Source organism: Heloderma suspectum, chromosome 4 (genome assembly GCF_057233095.1).
Source record: "Heloderma suspectum isolate Gila_16-S chromosome 4, 16-S_ref, whole genome shotgun sequence".
NCBI lineage: Eukaryota > Metazoa > Chordata > Lepidosauria > Squamata > Helodermatidae > Heloderma > Heloderma suspectum.
The window spans coordinates 271855266-271876027 of NC_139461.1; the positions used below are offsets into that span (position 1 = coordinate 271855266).

At 42.3% G+C, this 20762-nt stretch overlaps 1 protein-coding gene across 1 annotated transcript in view; it reads left to right on the forward strand.

The window, feature by feature from the left end:
- The window catches only part of MAP1LC3A (microtubule associated protein 1 light chain 3 alpha), a 42714-nt gene that overhangs the window by 1205 nt on the left and 20747 nt on the right, over positions 1-20762 (forward strand). The gene's annotated exons all lie outside the window — the stretch shown is intronic.

Consider the following 20762-nt stretch of genomic DNA (forward strand, 5'->3'; position numbering starts at 1 on the left):
AATATGTCTAGATGGTGCCAGGTTTGGGAAGGCTGTGACCTAGACTCACAAGATATGGGAAGGATATATGGCTGTATGCTACCTCCAGGATCAGAGGCAGTATGCTTATGTACACCAGTTGCTGGGGAACATGGGCAGGAAGGCGCTGTTGCACTCATGTTCTGCTTGTGGGTTTCCGACCGGCAACTGGTTGGCCACTGTGTGAACAGAATGTTGGACTAGATGGACCCTTGGTCTGATCCAGCATGACTCTTCGTACGTCTTATGATTGCTTTGCTTCTGGAAGTGTGTGATCACGTTCCCCTACACTCTTAGGATGAGCAACACTGCCCATAAAGGGTGGGTGGGTGGGAGGAACGGAGCAGTCCTCATAATGCCAAGGACATGTTTTTGGTTTTTTAGATTTTTCAAAAAATTTATTGGCCACCTTTCAGGGCAGAAGTCCTCCCAAGGCAGCTCACCACAATAAAGTACATAAAAACAGTTAAAATATTAAAAGCGATAAAAACAGAAACACAATAAAATGGCAATAAAAGCAATAATAAAGTTCCTCAGCCCCTGCTGCTGTGCCTTGCTCCCATTCAGTGGCATCTTAAAAGTCTCTGCCTAAATTCCTGCAGGTTCCACCCCTTGAAAAATCGCAGCTCTTGATAGAAGCTCCCCATGCCAGAAAGACAGATTAGCTTTGGGAGACTGTCGTGCAGTAGCCTGCCAGGTGACTCTTTGTTTTGCTTCAGTGCTCAAGTTTCCTGCTGGTGAGCTAGGGAGGGCAAAGAGGCAGGAAGGAAGCCAAAAGTAATTAGCAGCTGCAGAAGCCGTACCCTGGTGGTGATGTAATGCCTGCAAATGGAAGGGGGAAAAAAGTGTTCATGCGGTCTAGCCGCTGCAGTGATGGACTTGGAGTGCAGAGCTGGAAAGCCGGTTCCAGTGCCAGAGAAACCCCCCAGCCATAGAAGGAGCCAAATGTTTTGTGGGGGTGGGCCTTTGGGAAAGGAACTGTGCTGGAACAGAGCCATTTCACTCCCTCTCTGGTGGAAATTTTCCTGTATCCAATTGGATTCAAGACTGCAGACACAGTCCCACCTCCTATATTGAAACCTCTTGTTATGTGTATGCCCTTAGTATTCCCACAAGTCATTCTAAGATTGTGATTAATAAGCAGAGAAAAATCTGTGAGCAGCTTGGGGTAATGACGGTTTAGACATACTTAATGGAAAACGAACAAGGACTGCTTTCAAGGTAGAAGAAAACTGTTGACTGGGATTTTCTTTGATGAAATGCAAAGCTGCCTGCTAAATATTATTCCAGAGTATCATATGCGAAAGCAGCAAGCAGGACTTGGATCTGTCACGGGATGACTGCCCTGCACAGCATCTCATTCCTAACCCTAGCCTCTTTAGCTAACCTCATTTCTCTTCTTCCAGCTCCCCTGGTCCTTGTCAGAACATTCCAATTTGACCACCAGGTGGTAGGAAAGCAGAAGTTATGCAAAACAAGGACACATAAATTATGCAAAACAGGAACACACACAACAAAACTTCTAAGCGCAGAATTTATGTTGTAGAACCTTCAGCCATAAACAGTGCTTACTGCTTATGAGTATGATACTTCAGAATATTTACCAGGCAGGTTTGCATTTCATCAAGGAAAATGCTGATGACTAGTCAATAGTTTTCTTCTGTCTTGACTATTATCCTTGTTCATTTTCCATTATGCATGTGTGGGTCAAAGCAGCTGTCTATGCCCTGTATCCCCATATTGTTGTATTTCTGGTCCCTCATCTAACTCTCTGTTATGAGGCCTACAAAGGAACTCAGTAGGGGTTCTAGCAACTGGTAAATAGACACTTGCTTATCAAATTATCTGACGTTGTCTAGTTACTTACTTTGTACTTCCCTCCCTCTTTTGGAAATCTCAATTGAAATCAGTTAGACTTCCATCTAACTATGTGTTTAGTATTGCAGTAAGTTCGTTGAAAAACTTGATCTTTAAGAAAGATTACATGTTGGTTAAAAACATTTGCTGTATAAAATATATGCCTTATTTCAGATGCCAATTTAGGAGTATGGTGAGCTAGTAAAGTTTTCACTGGCTGTTGTTATATTTAGATTTATGCTTCTTGAGGACGTGCATTGTAATATTGTTATACATCTGTTCAGTTCCTAAGGACAGTGTGATCTCTTATACACTATTACTGATTTTTTTTAATCACTTGGAGAGGCTATTGATGATGATGATTTTGGTTAATTATTTATCCCTTTTTCACATGCAAAATGCTGTACAATAGTTGTGTGTGTGTTTTTAAATAAGTCCAGAAATACTTCTGGTCCGCACAAAAAATTGCCAGAGTCCGGCTGGATCAGACCAAAGGTCCATCTAGTCCAGCATCCTGTTTCAAACAGTGGCTCCCTAGATTCTGCTTGAAAGCCTATAAGCAGGGCATGAAGGAAACAGCCCTCCCCTTTTCATCTCTAGCATCTGATATCCAGAGATATAGTACCTCTGAACATGGAGCTTTAATTTAGCTATCATGCCTAATAGCCACTGAATATCCTTCATGAATTTATCCAATCCTTCTTATAAGCTATTTAAGATCATATTTAAGATGATTGCTTCATGTTATGGCATTGAATTCCATGTTAATTATGCATTGTATGAAGAAGTACTTCCTCTTGTCTGTACCAAATCTCTACTACTCATCAATGACGTTGGGTGAATTCTGGTGTTTCTCCACATCATGCATAATCTTAGAAAGAATTTCCAGAGGGGTAGCCATCTTAGTCCATTGTGGCAAAAGCAACAAAGAGTCTTGTGGCTCTTTAAGGACCAACAAATTTATCCCTTCATCAGATGCATGGAGTGTTAACCTAAAATTGGCAGGTTTATGTACATGTGCTGGGGGGGGTAGGGAGATATAAACTGTGTTGTCAGCAGGAATTGAAATACAAAAAGTTAACAATGATGATTACCATAACAGTTGCCATGCAAGAAATGTTGTCAGTCCATAACACAGATATCATTGCAATAGTTTGCTGATTACCATATGTAGTGTGATTTTAAAAACACCTTGTCCTTATTCAAACCACAGGAAACCTTTGTTATTCAAAGCATCAAGAGCTGGATCTCTTGATGAATTCTAGTGCTGCACTTTCGCATTGGTATATGTCTTTGTCATGTCCCTGCACCCCTCCCCCCATTTCACTCTTTTAGTAGTCCACTTGAATAGACTTATCTGTATTATTCATTTGTGGCACATAAGACCTGAAAGGAAAAGCATCCCTGATCACCTTGGGGGTAATTCTTAGCCATATCAGATAGCTAGACAAGTATCTATATGCAAGCCTGCTTTACAATTTTTACCTTCACATCAATTTTGTAATAGAAATCACTATCATTCCCATTTTATAGATGGAGAATTTGAGGCTGAGGTGGAATGACTTGACTAAGGGCCTCTAGTGAATTAATGTCTGGAAATGGATTAATTTTCTAATCACCTCATGTAATGTAACCAGAAGCTGGGTAGATAAAAAGCACCCCATGAATACAAGTACACTAATATTCTGTTACCTGAGGGCTGATTATCTGAGGGCCGAAGTGGATGTGATACTGCATATGGACGTGATACCGCATATCTGTGATCAGATGCCCTGATGTGTTTTGTTTTTCATTTTAAAGGAGCTTGTGGTTGTGCTTCAATTTTGTGCAGAGCAATGGCTCTTGGAAAGGCTTTTGAAGAAAAAACATAAGCTACCTCTGATCCTAATCCCTCCCAACTGCTATTAGCCTGGGAGGTTCTTCCCACTATATAGGAATCTGTATTTTTCTCTAGGGAGTCTAATAGGACCTTTTTGCAGTGGAGGCTGGTGGCTCCAATGTCAGTGGGGGAGTGAATCCTCTCTGGGTCTCAGTCAGAACTCTAAAGGGGCTATCCAAGGTGTGAAGCATAGCACCTTGGATATTTTCTTTAGAGTTCTGACTGAAACTCGGAGTGGCTGCACTGCCCCACTGACATTGGAGCCACCAGCCTCCACTGGCTTTGGGTGTCAATTTAGCTTGTGAAACACAACATTGAGGAAAGCCTTCACAACCACCAGCCCTCTTGAGGTACTTCTGCTCCCATCAAAATGGGAGCCCCCTCCCGATTTGGAGAGTATTAATCAAACAAATGAAACTTGGGCTTTGAGAAAATCAAAGGCTTGGTTGAAGAAATCTCTTTGATTGTCTTAAATTGTTTTAGATACATGTTATTGTTGTGTGTGCTGTTTGTTCTATATCATTATGTGAATGGTTTTATACTTTGTATAATGTATTTTAATGGTTTTTAAATTTTGGTGAACCGCCCAGACAACTTCAGCTATGGGGTGGTATAGAAATATAATGAATGAAATGGTGTTCTGTAACTAAAAGTAAGCCCACAGGTACAATGCTTGCGGTGGGGAATGGGATGGTGCTAAAATTACACTGGGCATGTCATTGCAAAGATACAGCTTCTTTTAAAAACAAAAACAAAGGCAGCCATGTTTGCCATAAGAAAAATCCAGATCGTGTAATACCTTTATTAGGCCAACTCAAAGATAACCAAAAATGTGTAAGCATTCAAGATCTCTTCATCAGGCAAGATGTTAACATCTTGGATCTTGAAAGCTTGCACATTTTTTGTGATCTTTGAGTTGGCCTAATAAAGATATTACTCTATATGTATCTTGGCTTCTTTAAAGGTTTGTAAAATAGCTGGTAGATCATTCACAGATCCCTCATGTTTCACCTCTTTTGTCCCTCACCAAGTCTTGTCTGGGTCTCTTGTATAGGCATCTTCCTCTGTCAATAAAACCTTGTTGAATTAATATTCCTGAAAGTTTTGGGTGTCCTAGAATCATCTACTTCCTGAAACTGCTAGGGTACACTATCCAGTCAACAGCACCATAGACCTGGGGTCTCCAGTGCAATGACTGTGGACACTAGTGTGCCAACAGAAACCTCTCTTGGCACCTGCGAGGCTCCCTGTCCCTCCGGATTTTTATTTTGTTTTTTAAAACTAAAACAATTATTTAAACTGCAAGGGTGGAATGTTGCAAAGCAAAGTGCCACCCTCCAGTGCCATCTTTATTTCCATGAATGTCTCTTGAGCTCAAAGGCATTCTTGGAAAATAAAAATGGTGGTTGAGCTGCAGCTTCATTTTGAACAATGAAGCTGCAGCCAAACAAACAAAAAATTAAAAAGTTAAGCTGGGGTAGCAGGGAGTATCCTGGGGCCTAGAGGGGCTTGGGGAACAAGGGAGGTGTTTTGCCTGGTTTGGGTGTGTGTGTGTGTGTGTGTGTGTGTGTGTGTGTATGTGTTATCTGGCATAGCGTGTGTTTTACCTGGGGAGGGGAGTTATGGTGTGTGTCTTTCTCTAAGCATTGCCAGTTTGCCTTTGGGGAAATGTGTATGTTGTTGTGTTTTGTGGGGGCAAAAATGTGATTTGGCATTTGGTAAAATTTTTGTTCTCTGGCCTGGTAGCATCTCCACAATGGATGCTTTGGCTATCTTGGGCTATCTGGAGAAGATGGGGATCAGTAATGCTGTGCTGCTTAGTTCCCGCCACTGTCGCTGACAGACCCAGGGCACAATGCAAAATACCCTGGACATGAGCCCTCTGGGCCACTTTCTAATGACACCGCTGGTGGTATGTTAGTGAGTGCTGAAGAAGGTTTGAATAAGATTATGCTATGAGCCCTTGTCCAGTAGGCAGCTAGTTTCTAAGCAAGCAAGATGGTTTTAAATGCTGTAGCTGCTAACTGTTTTGGCCTTTGATGACATTCTTACCTTGGCAGTATTCGGCTCTGTCATACATTTAAAGATTGCGCAAGTATGTTTGACAAAGACCTGTTCTGAACTAGTCTGGTACAGGAGCTTGGCCTAGGTTAAAATTTTAGTTTAACTATAAACTTAAAAGACCCTAAGCAAATTGCTGCCACTCGGGAGACAGGACTAGTTCTGGGGATACCACCTTTTCCTTCTGGCCAGATTTCTGTCTTCTTTTAAATGTATGACAGACAGAAATAGTACAGGCTTAGCTTCCCCCAAAACAGCATCACTATGTTGAACAAAGCTTCATATGGTGAATTTCTGCCTGTCTTGAAGCTATTAAAGGTACAAGAAACCTGTCAGGAAAGGGTGGGGGGCAGCCCGAACATGAAAGCAGAGAGAGAGAGAAATATCTGAACTACCTCACAGGATTATTGTAGGGACAAATAAGAGAGGGACTGCAAGGAACACTTCACATATTAAAAGCCACTATAGAAATGATACTATTAAATGATACTATTAAACATGTTGCACTGCGATAGCTGAGCAGACTCGCCCACATGCCAGTGTCTTGAATACAACTTGAGTAGCTTGTTGTTACAAAACAGCGACTCACCCACCTTTTGCCTAACACGCCGGCTCAAGAAGGAATAAAAACAAAAATAGCACATGTCCTTCGTGACCATGAGGTATTTGACTCCGTCACTGCTTTAGTGACTACCACCTATCTAATGTTGCTGATGTCCTCCAGAAAAAATGACATGGCTGAAGTTTGGTTTCCCCCTCATAAGTGCCTGCTGTGAGCTTGTCAGGGACAGCTGCTCCAGATGCCATGGGGTGAGCGAGTAGGAGGAGGGCGGTGCCCTTGGCCTGTTTCCCAGTGCCCTCCTCTACCATCCCAGTCCTGTTTGAAAGCAAACAGGATTAAAATAGCCCAGGAGGTCAGGCAAGGCAGCTGCAACTGTTACACGTTCCTTTCAGCTTATTTTCCACATGGCCTTTTTGCTCCCTCAGCTGACCGGTTTGTTAAATACTTTCTGGGAATGGGGGGTGGGGGTGTAGCCAGCCAGCCAGCCATCTGCATTGGACCAAAGCTGTTGTTGCTTCTCTCTGGAGAAAGTTAAATAAGACATTTTTTTTTCTCTTCCTCTTCTCCATAATGGGATTAAAAAGCAGAGCAGGGAGTGTTAAGGAAAATACTTCAGGGTCAAGCTCTCTCCTGGCTTCTGCCCTTTTCAGGCCATGCAAAGTTTACAGAGTTGGTATGGGCCTGAAAAGCAAGCAGCGTCAGTAGTTACAAGAATAACTGTTTACAAAACACTCATAGTTGGTTCTTATCTCTCATCATGAATCACAGTTAAAGCTTGTTGACGATGGGTGTGGAGTTCCTAGAGAGAATCCCCTGAAATTTCATGAGACCTCCTCCTTATAACCCATACCACTGCTTTCACAAACTCTTTCCTTTTTTTAACATCTGGTGTTCTTGCAGTTTAGGATTATTTTTCCACAATTTTTTTTTTGCTATTTATAGCAGGGCTTTGGATGTAGTCCATAATTTTTTAAAGCTTCCTTTACTCCCATGCTTTGAAAAAAACTTGATCCTTTTTTATTTTCTTTTTCTGTCTTCAACTTCTAGAATGAGAGTCAGCAAGGATGGCATTGCCTCCATACCTTTGTAATGATACATGGCAGCTTTTGTTGCTACATTGTATGTGACTGCATCATTCATGGAGGTGGAAAGGTATAAATCTAAGTCAAACTGTTCCCTGGTAGAAATTTAAGACTATACAGTTGGGTTTAAATCAAAAGAGGGGAAGAAGAGATGGCAGGGGCTACCAGTAAAACATACACATAAAAATTAAAACAGACTGCTGTACTTGTCCCACAATTTATTTTAGAAAGGCTTCTGTAAGCTTTCATCTGTCTCCATTGCCTTAAAAATATCTTGTGTAATATTTTTTGCTTGTTGCCTGCCATCTTGGCAAAAAGATGGAATATAAATGATGTGTGTGTTGGGGGGGGGACTAGCCTCATGCCCTACTGTATCTAAGGATGCAATCTTATGCATGTTTAGCCAGAAAAAAGCCCTACAGCTCCCAGCATCCCCTACAGCTCCCAGCTAGCTGGGGAATGCTGGGAGTTGTAGCACTTTTTTTCTGTCTAAACATGCATAGGATTGTACCCTTAGTCAAAGTACGTGTAAGTACAATAATAGCCCCTTCCTCCTCCTCCTTGTTTATTCTCCACCTCCCTTTTCCTGGTTGTTTCCCTTGTGTCTGTTTTTAGACTGTAAGACAGGTTAGGGACCTGTCAAACTTGATCTTTGTAATATGTGCTGTACATAGATGGCGCTATATAAATCAATAATGGGGTAGATGCAGATTTAGTCATAAATAGGATTTTTAAGTTAGACATAAAGTGTTATATATAATTTATAAAGAATAATACTTGTGCAAGGCATAAACCAGCCCTTGAAAATATAATCCCTATGTTGCAAGCCAAAATTGGCCAAAGTTGCAATGCTGAATTGCCAGCCATAGCTTCACCTACTTTGTTTGTTCAGCCCAACCTAGATGTATTCTGTATTTATTGCTTGGATGGGGCCATGGCAAAATTACACCTTTCATGTAGCCATGCAAATTTCTGACAACAGTTCCTCTCCATGTTACATAACACCATGCTGTCATATGAGCAGAGCTTATCAAAGTAATAATAAACATGTTTAGTATTTATATGGCACTCTTCCTAAGTGCTTAAGCACATGACCTACATGATCTCAGTAATTTTTACAGTGACCCTATAGCCTAGGCCAGCATTATTATCTCCATATTATGAATGGGAAACTGAGGCTGGTAGATAATGTGAAGACCTTGTTTTCCCAGGCCTTTTAGTCTTACAGTTTCTGTTATTTTAAAGTTATGGTATTTTTAAATCTTCGCATTTCTTCTACGTTTTATCTTGGTTTTTACTTTTATTTTATACTGCAGTTTTAAACTTTTATATTATATCTTACATTGTATTTTGTGGTTTTAATTGTTTTGAACCACCCAGAGAGCTTCAGCTATTGGGCGGTATGGAAATGTAAAAAATAAATAAATAAAGGTTTGCCTAAAGCCACCTGGTGAATTCATAATTGGAGTAAAATTTGAACTGGGATCTTTCTGGCTCGCAGTTCAGTGTCATCACTGTTATGCCACAATAGCTCTAAGTAGCAGAAGGGTTTTACAGTCTGCATTGGGTCCACCTAGTTGAGGATCCTTTTTTGAACTGTGGCCAAATGGATGCTTCTGGGAAGTACAAAAGCTTTACATATTAAAAAAGTACTTTACATGTTAAAGGGAAAGTTTATGAATTTTCATGAAGGGAAGAGGCCTGCTGGGTTGTTTGCCCCTCTAGTAACTGCTGTTCAGAGGGAATTGTGCCTCTCAACATTGAGGTTCCATTTAATTGTGATAACTAATAGACCTACCCTTCATGAATGTGTCTAATCTCTTTTTTAAAGGCAGTGTCCATCACCGCATAAGCTAGCCTTCCCAAATGTGGTGCCCTCTAGTTGTTTTGGAATACAGCTCCCACCATCCCTGACCGTTGGCCATGATAGCTGGGGCATCACATTTGGGAAGGCTGGCATATACATTGGCAGCAGATTCTATAAGCTCAGCATGCACTGTGTACAGAAATAGTGCCAATCAATTTCATTACAAGACCCTTAAAATCTAAGGAGTAGAAGAGTTTCTCTCTCTCTGCACCATACATTATTTTATAAACCTCCGTCGTGTCCTTTAATAATCTCTTCTCTAAACATAAAAAGCCTCAAATCTCTTGACTTTTCTCGTAGGAAATGTGCTCCAACTCTTAACCCCTTGATCATTTTGGTTGCCCTCTGCTGGATATGTTCCAGCAATTAGAAATGTATGTAGTATTCCAAATGTGGCTGCATTTATATTTATATAAGGGTTTTATGATACTGGTCATTTTGTTTTCAGTCCTTTTCCTAATAATGCCTAATGCAGAATTTGCCTTTTTTCACTACTGCTGCACACTGAGTTGACATTGTAATCAAGTTATCCACTATCCTCCAAATTTCTCCTGGTTAGTCACCACCAGTTCAGACCCCATGAATGTATATGTGAATGTAGGATTAGTAGTAGTAGTAGTAGTAGTAGTAATATTAATATTATTATTCCTGGTTCCAATAAGCAGTGATTCACCAAGTTCATTGAGCTCTCTTTGGAGCTCTTTACTATCTGTTTGGATTTCCACAATCTTGAGTAGCTTGGTATCGGCTGCATACCTCGTCACTTTAGTGCTCACCCCTGATTCTAGATCACTTACGAATAAAATTAAAAGCAGCAATCCTGATAGAGATTCATGGGGGACCTCTCAATTTACTTCCTTCTATCATGAGAACTGTTTACTCCTACATTCTGCTTCCTGTTGTTCAATTACTGATCCATAAGATCATCTCAGATGCTTCCAGATGAGGCTTTTATTGTGCAATTGCCATGCCTTATTCACAGATTTTATGGGGGATCCCAGGGTCATCATCATCCATGTGTAAGCCTCCTGTGTATTAGCTGCCTCCCTCCCTCACCAAATTGATGTTCGGCATCTACTAAATATAGTTTTATTTAATCGAGGTTTCCCTGATTGAAAGCCCAACCATGGTTTTATGGGTATAATTGCTGATATTTGAAACATTGTTATCATTTGTATGTTTTATTGTTCGCTGCTCAGAATTTTTTTATATGCAGAGTGACCTATAAAAAATATAAGTAAATAGTTATGCCACGTATAAACGTGTGTGTGAAGCTTGGGAGGGCAGGAGAGCTGCTTTTTGGAAAATAATGTAACAGCTCTGATTTGGGCACAAATCTCTTCATGCCTCTTCTCTAGCATTACTGTACTTGATCTGCAAGAGCAAAACTTGTTTAAAAACAACAACCTGGGAATGATTTTGTGCTGCTGAAAGATTTCTCTGTGCTATTTGAAGACTTTTAGAGTGGGAAGATGATGTACAGAGAGAGAGAAGGATAACATCATCCTTCTGTAGTGCCTCCATTCTGGCAAGGAGGAAATGCCCTTTTAATGGTAAGTGTGGGTTTAGTTGCTTACTAGATATATATTTCCAAGCATTGGCCATTCAGTGGTGTAGCTGACCCTTTGCCTGCTTCATATCTTGCCAGGCGTTGTCTTCTGATGGCTAATGGCTATCAGCTTAGGGTCAGATCTGGAAAACATTGCAAGGAAAAGGTTTAAATATGCCCTCCCCTCCTGCTGCGCTGACCCAATTTGGGCTTCGCTTGTTCCCACCTTTAAGTGAAAATAAATATGTTTGGAGGTCCAGTTAAGGTTCTCCTATATAATGTGGCCCTCAAAATGGCCACGAGATTCATGCTTAAAGCATATTGGATGGGATCTGAAGTTATGGAGGAGACTAACCTGTAGCCTTGAAATGAACATTTGAGCCCGCCATTATCACACAGCTGATTAAAAAAATGTGGGTAAACAAAGGCATGCTAGCACTAATCCCGAGTGTGTAGGTGAGAGTGAGGAACCAGTGGCTTCCCAGATACTGTTGAACCCCAACTCCCACCAACCCCAGCCAGCAAGGTCAGTGGTGATGGGAGTTGTAATCCAGTATCATCTGAATGTCCCTGATAGCCATGATAGTGCGGTCACTGAACTTGAGCCGGACATCCTAGAGAGTGAAGTCAAGTGGGCCTTAGGAAGCATTAGTAACAACAAAGCTAGCGGAGATGACAGTATTCCAGCCGAGCTATTTAAAATCCCAAAAGATGATGCTGTTAAAGTGCTGCATTCAATATGCCAACAAATCTGGAACACTCAACAGTGGCCACAAGACTGGAAAAGGTCAGTTTACATTCCAATTGCAAAGAAGGGCAACGCCAAAGAGTGTTCAAACTACCGCACAATTGCGCTCATTTCACATGCCAGCAAGGTGATGCTCAAAATCCTACAAGCTAGGCTTCAGCAGTATGCGAACCGAGAACTACCGGAAGTACAAGCTGGGTTTCGAAGAGGCAGAGGAACTAGAGATCAAATCGCCAACATTCGCAGGATCATGGAGAAAGCAAGAGAATTCCAGAAAAACGTCTATTTCTGCTTCATTGACTACGCTAAAGCCTTTGATTGTGTGGATCACAACAAACTGTGGCAAATTCTTAAAGTGATGGGAGTACCAGACCACCTTACCTGTCTCCTGAGAAACCTGTACGAGGGTCAAGAAGCAACAGTAAGAACCAGACATGGAACAACCGATTGGTTCAAAATTGGGAAAGGAGTACGACAAGGCTGCATATTGTCACCCTGCTTATTTAACTTATATGCAGAGTACATCATGAGAAATGCCGGGTTGGATGAATCAGAGGTCGGAATTAAGATTGCTGGGAGAATTATCAACAACCTCCGATATGCAGACGAGACCACCCTAATGGCAGAAAGCGAAGAGGATCTCAAGAGCCTCTTGTTGAGGGTGAAAGAGGAGAGTGCAAAAGCTGGTTTGAAACTCAACATTAAAAAAACGAAGATCATGGCATCTGGCCCCATCACTTCCTGGCATATAGAAGGGGAAGAAATGGAAGCAGTGACAGATTTTACTTTCTTGGGCTCCAAGATCACCGCAGACGGTGACTGTAGCCATGAAATTAAAAGACACTTGGTCCTTGGGAGGAAAGCTATGGCCAACCTAGACAGCATAGTAAGAAGCAGAGACATCACCTTGCCAACAAAGGTCCGTCTAATCAAAGCTATGGTTTTCCCAGTAGTAATGTATGGCTGTGAGAGCTGGACTATAAGGAAGGCTGAGCGCCGAAGAATTGATGCTTTCGAACTGTGGTGCTGGAGAAGACTCTTAGGAGTCCCCTGGACTGCAAGGAGGTCAAATCAGTCCATCCTAAAGGAAATCAAGCCTGAGTGCTCATTGGAAGGACAGATACTGAAGCTGAAGCTCCAATATTTTGGCCACCTAATGCGAAGAGAAAACTCCCTGGAACAGACCCTGATGCTGGGAAAGACTGAAGGCCAAAGGAGAAGGGGACGGCAGAGGATGAGATGGCTAGATAGCATCACGGATGCAATGAATATGAACTTGAGCACGCTCCGGGAGAGAGCGCAGGACAGGAAGGCCTGGCGTGATATGGTCCATGGGGTCACGAAGAGTCGGACACGACTGAACGACTGAACAACAACAACAAATCATCTGGAGAGCCACAGGCTTCTCACCACTTCTGTAGATAAGACAGTTACTGGTGGCGTACATAGTAAGCTTTTAAGTAATTACTGTTTAGCATAGGGATTGATTGCTGAGGACGTAAGAATGAAGTGGGGGACAAGTGTACCTTGAACATTTGGGGAATATTAAATAGCTTAAGAACCACAATTCAGTTACTGCCAGGTAAGTGCTGTCTATGTTCCTGAAGCTCCTAGGCAAAGATCCTACTCGTCTACCACTAGTTCTCTTATATGGCCATGCAGTTTATAGCCTTGTGCAGGCATTAAACTGAGTGGACAGCTGAATGTGTGGAGAGAGGATTATGATCATGCCTGTTTTCTGGCCCTGCTCCTGCCCTTCACACGTTCAGAGTCCTATTTGCACAAGGTCCTACACATGTACACTTGAACATGGGTAGGTTCCCTGCTCATGATCTATGCCTTCCTTTTTTAAAGGGCACTATTCATGAAGGACCCTATGTATATTTGGCTGTACATGCATAGGCCCCTGTGCGAATGTGATGCTGTAAATGTGGAGGTTAGGGGCAGGGCAGCAGGTGTATCCTGACACACACACACATTCAATTGTGTACATGATTGTCTGTGCAGGGCTTCTTGTGAATCCTGTTCGTACATACACAACCTCTCTCCCTCTTTTCTTGACCTTTTGGCTTTTGGGCCTTCCCCAACCTGTTACCCTCCAGATGTGTTGGACTGCAACTCCCACCATTGCAAGCCAGCATGGCCATGCTGGCTGGGGATGATGGGAGTTGCAGTCCAACACATCCAGAGGGCACCAGATTGGGGAAGGCTGGCTTATGCAATCAGGTTTCAGAGATTAACAACTAGAACAAGGGTTTCTAAGATGTCCTCACCCTGTCCCCTTGCTATTTTGAGTTATTCACAGGTCACCATGTCCTGTATGGAACTGTGAACATCAGCTATAACAGCCTCGTGCCATGCTCATGATTGCCTGCCCTGGGATAAAAAAGACCCCTGTTTTTGCCAGTGGTTCTTGAGGCTTCAGCTTCTGTCCTCCTTTGGACATGTGAGTACATTGGAGGCTGAACTTGGTTTGTCCCATGATAAGTGACAGTGAAACCAAGGCCTTTACATTGCCCTTGGTCAAAGACATTTCCTTGAAAGCACAAATCATAGAAGGACAAGTACCTAATAAGCTAAAGCTGATTGCTTTTGTTTCCAGTTTGTAGCATGATTTAATACATGCCTCTACAGCAGACTTTCCCAACTGAGGCCCCTTCAGTTGTGTTGGACTGCAACTCCCATAATTCCCAGCCATTGGACATGCTGGCTTAGAATTATGGGAGTTGCAGTCCAACTCATCTAGAAGGCAGCAGGTTGAGGAAGGCTGCTCTACAGGATAGTGACATGTATCTCCTTAAAAGCAGAATGGGTGGCTTAACGGACTGTATACAAAAATATCCTTTCATCAGATTTATTACAATTTTACTTTATATTACATTTCTTTCCTTTTGGAAATCTTAATGGGAATAATCCTTTCCCTGTTGGCAGGCAGGTGAGCATCTACCACTGTTGGGATTACACTGAAGCTGCCCAACAGACTGATCTGTTGTTTGAGAAAACGTCAACGGCTTGTGAAATGTCTGACTTCCTTGATTGCAGTATGGTGTGTGTATGTGTGTAATAGCAGAAGGGAGGAGATTTTGGCTGGAGATGCAACTGGCTGGCTTGATAGCTTCAAACCTAGAGGTAATATGGCTCGATGCATCAGCATCTACTTTAGAGATTAAGTGGTAGTGAGTCTGTCTAATAATAAAGCACTGGGCAAACCAAACAATGAGCACAGCCAGAAGGTTTCTAGCCAGTTTGCAGACAGTGATTCACAAGTGCCTGCTCCAACTCTAGCAAGTGTCTGAGAGAATCACTTTATTTGGACCAGCTTGCATTTAAAATGCTGGGTATAGGGTTTTGAACTATACTGTTAGGCTGGGTGCTTTGGGCAGGGGTGGAGTGGATAGATGCTTCTTAGGCTTGGTGTGTTAACAGCTATGATGTATGTGCAGATGTTTCATCCCGGTTCTGCCTTTCTGGCTGATCAGACTTTTTGGCCTGGTACTACCTTTCTCTACCCATTGAGTGTGCATGCATGGAAAGGAAAACTGGATGCACATGGAGCATTACCAAAGCAGTGCTTGGTGTTTTTGCTTGCAGGAATGCAGCTACTCCAGATGGTTTAGTTTCAGTTAGTGGAGGGTTTTGTTTTGCTTCATGCTCAAGGTCTAACTTATCATTTTCTTCTGGAGTTTGTATAGAATTTTTCTTCCAGGATGAGTTGACCAGGAGGGTGGTTTTACCACCTCCTAAATTGTGTGGCTTGGCTTTCTTGCTTAATTTTCCTACCTTCCTGCTCTGCAGGACCCAAAGTCTCTGGTTATGGTACAGTAGGGCTGGGCTGGATTCATTAACATAATCCTTAAGAAAACTGATGCATATAGAATCCTACTTGGGAGCAGAAACATAGATTTGATGACCCCACCCCTGCTTCCTTCCAGGCTTGTGATTCTATGATCCTTGCTGGCAATTTTTAGCCGTGAGCCACTTTAGATGAGACATGGATGGCAAAGACCACTAGCCACTCCCCACCTCCATGCTCTCTGAAATGGAGTTAGTAAGGAACAGGCTCAAGCACTCCAGTGAGAGAAGAATTCCCCTTTAGCTTGAAGCATTACAGGAATACAACCAGGTATACACAGAAGAGGAGGGGTCCTCTTCTCCCTGACTATGCCCCAGAAAGAAGCCAAACAGAAACTGAAAGATGCCGTGCACTGGCTAGCGGGGGAATCATTCCTTTTAGTCCAGGTCTTTGGGATTGACAGCTAGACAGCCCTGTTATATGATCTGCTAAGAAAGCTTCTTACTATGATTGTGGAGAAGTGTTTAAAACCTACTTATTTATTTATTTATTTATTGCATTTATACCCCGCCTTTTTTCCTCTTGCAAGGAACCCAAGGCTGCTTACATTATCCTCCTCCTCTCCATTTCATCCTCACAACAACAACCCTGTGAGGTGGGTTGGGCTGAGAGTCTGTGACTGGCCCAAAGTCACCCAGTGAGCTTCCATGGCCGAGTAGGGACTAGAACCCGGATCTCCCAGCTCCTAGTCCAACACTCTTGCCACTACACCACACTGGCCACTACACTTAACTGCATTTTAAATATAGTTAAGTAGGTTAAAATAACCTACATTTAAAATAACCACATCAAAATAACCTAAAATGTTTAGGTTATTTTAATGTGGAATAATTTGTTGTGCTTGGCAATGGGACCTGTTTGCTTTGCTTTGTTTGCTCCCCCCCATCCTTTTTTTTTATTAAGGCTACCTGCTTGGAAAAATATTCCATTAATTTGATGCTTTGGGAATAAAGAAACCAAACCACTTTCAAGTCCCTGTCCGTAGAATTTTCTTGGCTTGTTGGTTGCAAGATGAGGCAGTTTTCTCCCTTGTTTCCTGGGAACTTGCTGTTCTTGCTGGAGAGCAAGTGGAACGATAACAGATATTGAGCAAAGTTAATATGTTATCACATTGCTGTTAATAATGAAATCCCAGCACAAACAGGTCTGAGCTCTCTGCTTCCTGTCACCTTTGCTGGGGCAGGAGGTAACTGTTCAGCAACACTGAGAGGTTGTTCCATGTGATGGTTTGTTTTTGGCTTTTTTGTGTTTACCTTAGAGCACTTACCAAACAGCCATCTAATCCAGCATTTTTCTATTTCTAGTAGTGGCAAGCCAGATGGTATGCTAGTGGTTGACTCCAATTACTCCTGGAAGATACTAGTTTACCAGTGGAAAATTGCCTCTGCCTGCAGTGTAGAAGTAGGTTTTGTAGCTGAGTGGAAGTAGTATTTACTCTTAATTTTTCCAAATGTAACATCTCCCCTCCCTAGTTGATTTAGAGGATCTTGTAGCATAATGCAGTTCATATATAATCTGAATAGAGTAACATTCTTCATTCTGAGATGGTCATTGTTACTGCATGTCCTTGCTTACGGTTGTCTAATACTGCAGATGTATCCAAATAACATATGTTAAGGCTCGTTTAACATAGAGTCACAGAGTGCAGTGGCAGGAATCGGGGTGCCCGAGTGGAGAACAAGCAATAGATCTGAAGTTGGGCGCTCTCAAGTTGGGGAATTCATTGGGCTGGCTCCAGGTTTCTGATGAACGTAGTCAGAAAGTACGATCGATATCTGAGGCCTTCCTCCAAGTGCTTCCTCTGAAAAGGCTTGGAAGGTGGCAACAAGGAAGAGGGCCTTCTCAGTAGCGGTCCTCTGATTATGAAATGATCTCCCCACTGAGGCCTGCCCGGTGCCAACACTGTCATCTCTTCAGTTAAGACTGTCTTCTGTGCCCAGGCATTTAATGGCATATGATGGGGCACTTATGTCAGCTGTCTTTATCAGGTCTAGTATCTTACTGAAATTGTTTTTAGCTATTGCAATTGTTTTAAATTTTTATTTAAAAAAAATTATACTGTGTTTTATTATGTGTTTTATTATCTTGTGTTTGTGGTTTGTAATTGTTTTGAACTGCCCAGAGAGCTTTGGCTGTTGGGCAGTGTGTGTGTGTGTGTGTGTATAGATAGATAGATAGATAGATAGACAGACAGACAGACAGACAGACAGACATCCTCTCTCAATGGGCCTACCTTCTCACCCCCATTGTCACCAGCTGCTATTACTCCTCATCTACTTTTCCATCTTTGCTAGCATTTGCTTGCTTTCTTGACAGCTGGAGAGCCAGGGAGCAAGAAGGCAGTGGCATCTACTGCTTCTCCTTCTCACCATCACCGTTGTCTAGGCAGACTGAGAGGCAGGTGAACAAGCAGGTTGCAGTGATGAGGAAGAGGAGCAACTCCAGGGAGCTGTTATCAGTGGGCCCTTGCTGGGGTGTGGGTCCTCAGCAAGTGCCCAGTGATGCCTATCCTTGATGCCAGCACTGGGAATTGATCCAGGAGTTCATTCTGCAGACCAGAACACCAGAGTTACAGGGACTGCTCCTTAAAGATTTTGGATCACTAAGTATCCTGGCACAGAAAAGCAGTGATGGAGACTGAAGGCTGGCGATGCTGTGTTTAGGTCCTATTGAGTCCTAACTTTCCAAATACAAAATAATAAAAATGGAGCTGGAAGAGAGGGAAGGAAGTAGAAGGGAGGATGGTGGGGGAAAGCTGACTATGAGAGATCAGCTCTCTCTAGGGGGTAGCACTAATTGAACTTTTACTGGAAAGCATTCCTTTTTTAAATGGTGGTTTTGGCTTTCCCTGGGATCAAAAGAAGGGCATGGGGTATCTAGGGTTTGCCATGGGTGATGAATGCAAAAGGTTAGAGTGCAAAGGGAGAGGTCCGTGTGCAAATTTTGGGTGTAGGTCCCTAACCTTAAGAGATACTAATGAGGAGCAGCAGAGGCAATTTTCCCCTTACCATTTCTGACCTTGGAGGGCAGCTGGCACAGTACTTTCCATGCAGGCTGCAAGGGGGAGGGGGAGGAGGGTGGATCCCTGACTCCCTCTTCTAAGGTTGGAGCACTTTGGATGGCTTGATTGGGTTCGGGACTGGACAGGAGAAAGACCTAGCACATTCCAGAGTTTCCACACCATTGCACAGGAGTGAAAACCCCACCTGTTGTGTATATCAAAAAAAGTCAGCCTATCTACATCTGCATTATTGCCTCGTATGTCCAAGCTTTTACCTGACATACCTTACCTGGACAATCTGGATGTTTCTAAGACATTAGGCATATACTTAAACTGGCTGCAAGGCCAAGCTGCTTGCGAACATCATCCTCTTCCACCTAGTACACAGCCTTTGGAGGGATGCAAATGGCGCAAAGGGGAAGGAAGGGCCCCCCTGTTTAACCAGCCAGATAAGCCAAAATAATCCTGCTGATTATGTGTTAGAGCCAAATTGCTTCAGCATTCTTACATTCTTCTTAATTGTTCTTTCCATCAACATGAATTATGAACGGTCAATTTCAGTGAAACTAGGACCGTAACATGTGTTACACATATCTTCTCATTTGACCTAAACTTTGCTATGGATTAAATACAATCACCGTCTTTTGGCAGTGTCTGTTTGTGTCATTGGTATTCTGCTCTTATTCCAAAGAGCTCAGAGTGGTATGTTAGCCTTCCAACAATACTGTGGGGTAGGTTAGGTGGTGTTAATCTGGTACTAAAAGGGTTAAATAATGTTGCTAACAAAAGAGTGAAGATAGCTGATTTGATCTGGAATAGTTGAATGATCTGAGTGAGGGTTTTGGGGAGACCTACAAGAAGATCCCCTAAAAGACCCCAGACTCATATTTACAAATCAGTCTTATATTTGAGACTCTTGACCCCTGGGCGAGAAGACCTTGAAGTCTGAGGTTAAACGGGACCAAATTTACAGGTGGCGATTATATTAGGTTTGTACTTTGACTCCTGTTCTATTCAAAGCACAAATGCTGTTGTTTATATATTTTCAGGAAAGAAGCCCTGTTTCTTCCCTCCCAGTGCCTCCTAAGGTGGTTATGTGTCCTACTTTACAGAGTACAGTCCTCCATTTGACAATTTCCTCTATTTCAGGGGTGGGCAGAAAGTATATCAGGATCTTCTGAGAGATCTCTAGGTTATTTGAAGTAGAACAGCAAGGATTTCTGACTTCCAGTAGTTTAACAATGGCAACAACAGAACAAAATCACACACACATGCACCATTATAATGCTGAAATGAAAAAAGGTAGAGGGTTGGTAACCAGGAGAGGATCTGTATGTGGAAGAGCTCTTGAGCTGCATTCACTTCTGGTGCTCAAAACAAGGCTCTGGGCTCAGAATTCTTTCATTCTAAGTATATGACTTTTGCAGCTGCTTTCCGGTTGGTGAATTTCAGGGTTCTAGTAAAAAAACACACAACCCAAAGTAGATCATGCAAGCCTGAAGTCTTCCCACCCCTGCTCTGTTTGAAGGGCTGTCCAGTCCAAGTCTGGTTTAAAGATAAAGAACCATAAGAAGGGAGAGCAGCAGGGGCCTTGAAGTTGCCCATCAACCCTGGACAGTAGACTGAGCAGGTACATAGTCACAGTATTCCCAGTTATGGTGAGATGTATTGTATTTCTATTCACATGACACCCATTGTTTCTAAATTTGCTTCTATGCATCTAAATTAGCATTGCAAATGTTATGCAAATCCACACCATCTTTTGTCCTTTCTTTTGATAATGCATTTCCTGTTTCTTTGGTGATACATAAGTGGCCACCCTGGCCCCACCCTCCTGGCCATCTCTTCCTTTCCTTTTTTTAATGTTTTTAAATATTTTTACTGAGTTTTGATCACATGTTTTCAATGTACATAATGAGTATATAAAATATTACAACTTTTTCAGCTAACAAAACACATGCATTACATAGGAAATCCAATTACAGTTAACAGGAATCATAGGTGTTTCAATATATTAATAACCATATAGCTATCCACCGAAGTTCATCAGGGGTTTAAGATTTAGTTGTAATTATCTAAATGTATCTTTCCATAACTGCCCATGACATGCTGGTGGTTTTCTCTGGGAATGTTGTTTGTTAATAAATTCAATAAATTTATGCCAGATGGTATGGAAGATGTCAGATTATTTTTGTTGCCTTTGTGCCCTTATCTGCTTAGTTAGTTTTCCAGCCAATACAATATTCCAAAGATAGTTATACCACAGTATCCTTTCCTCTTCAGTT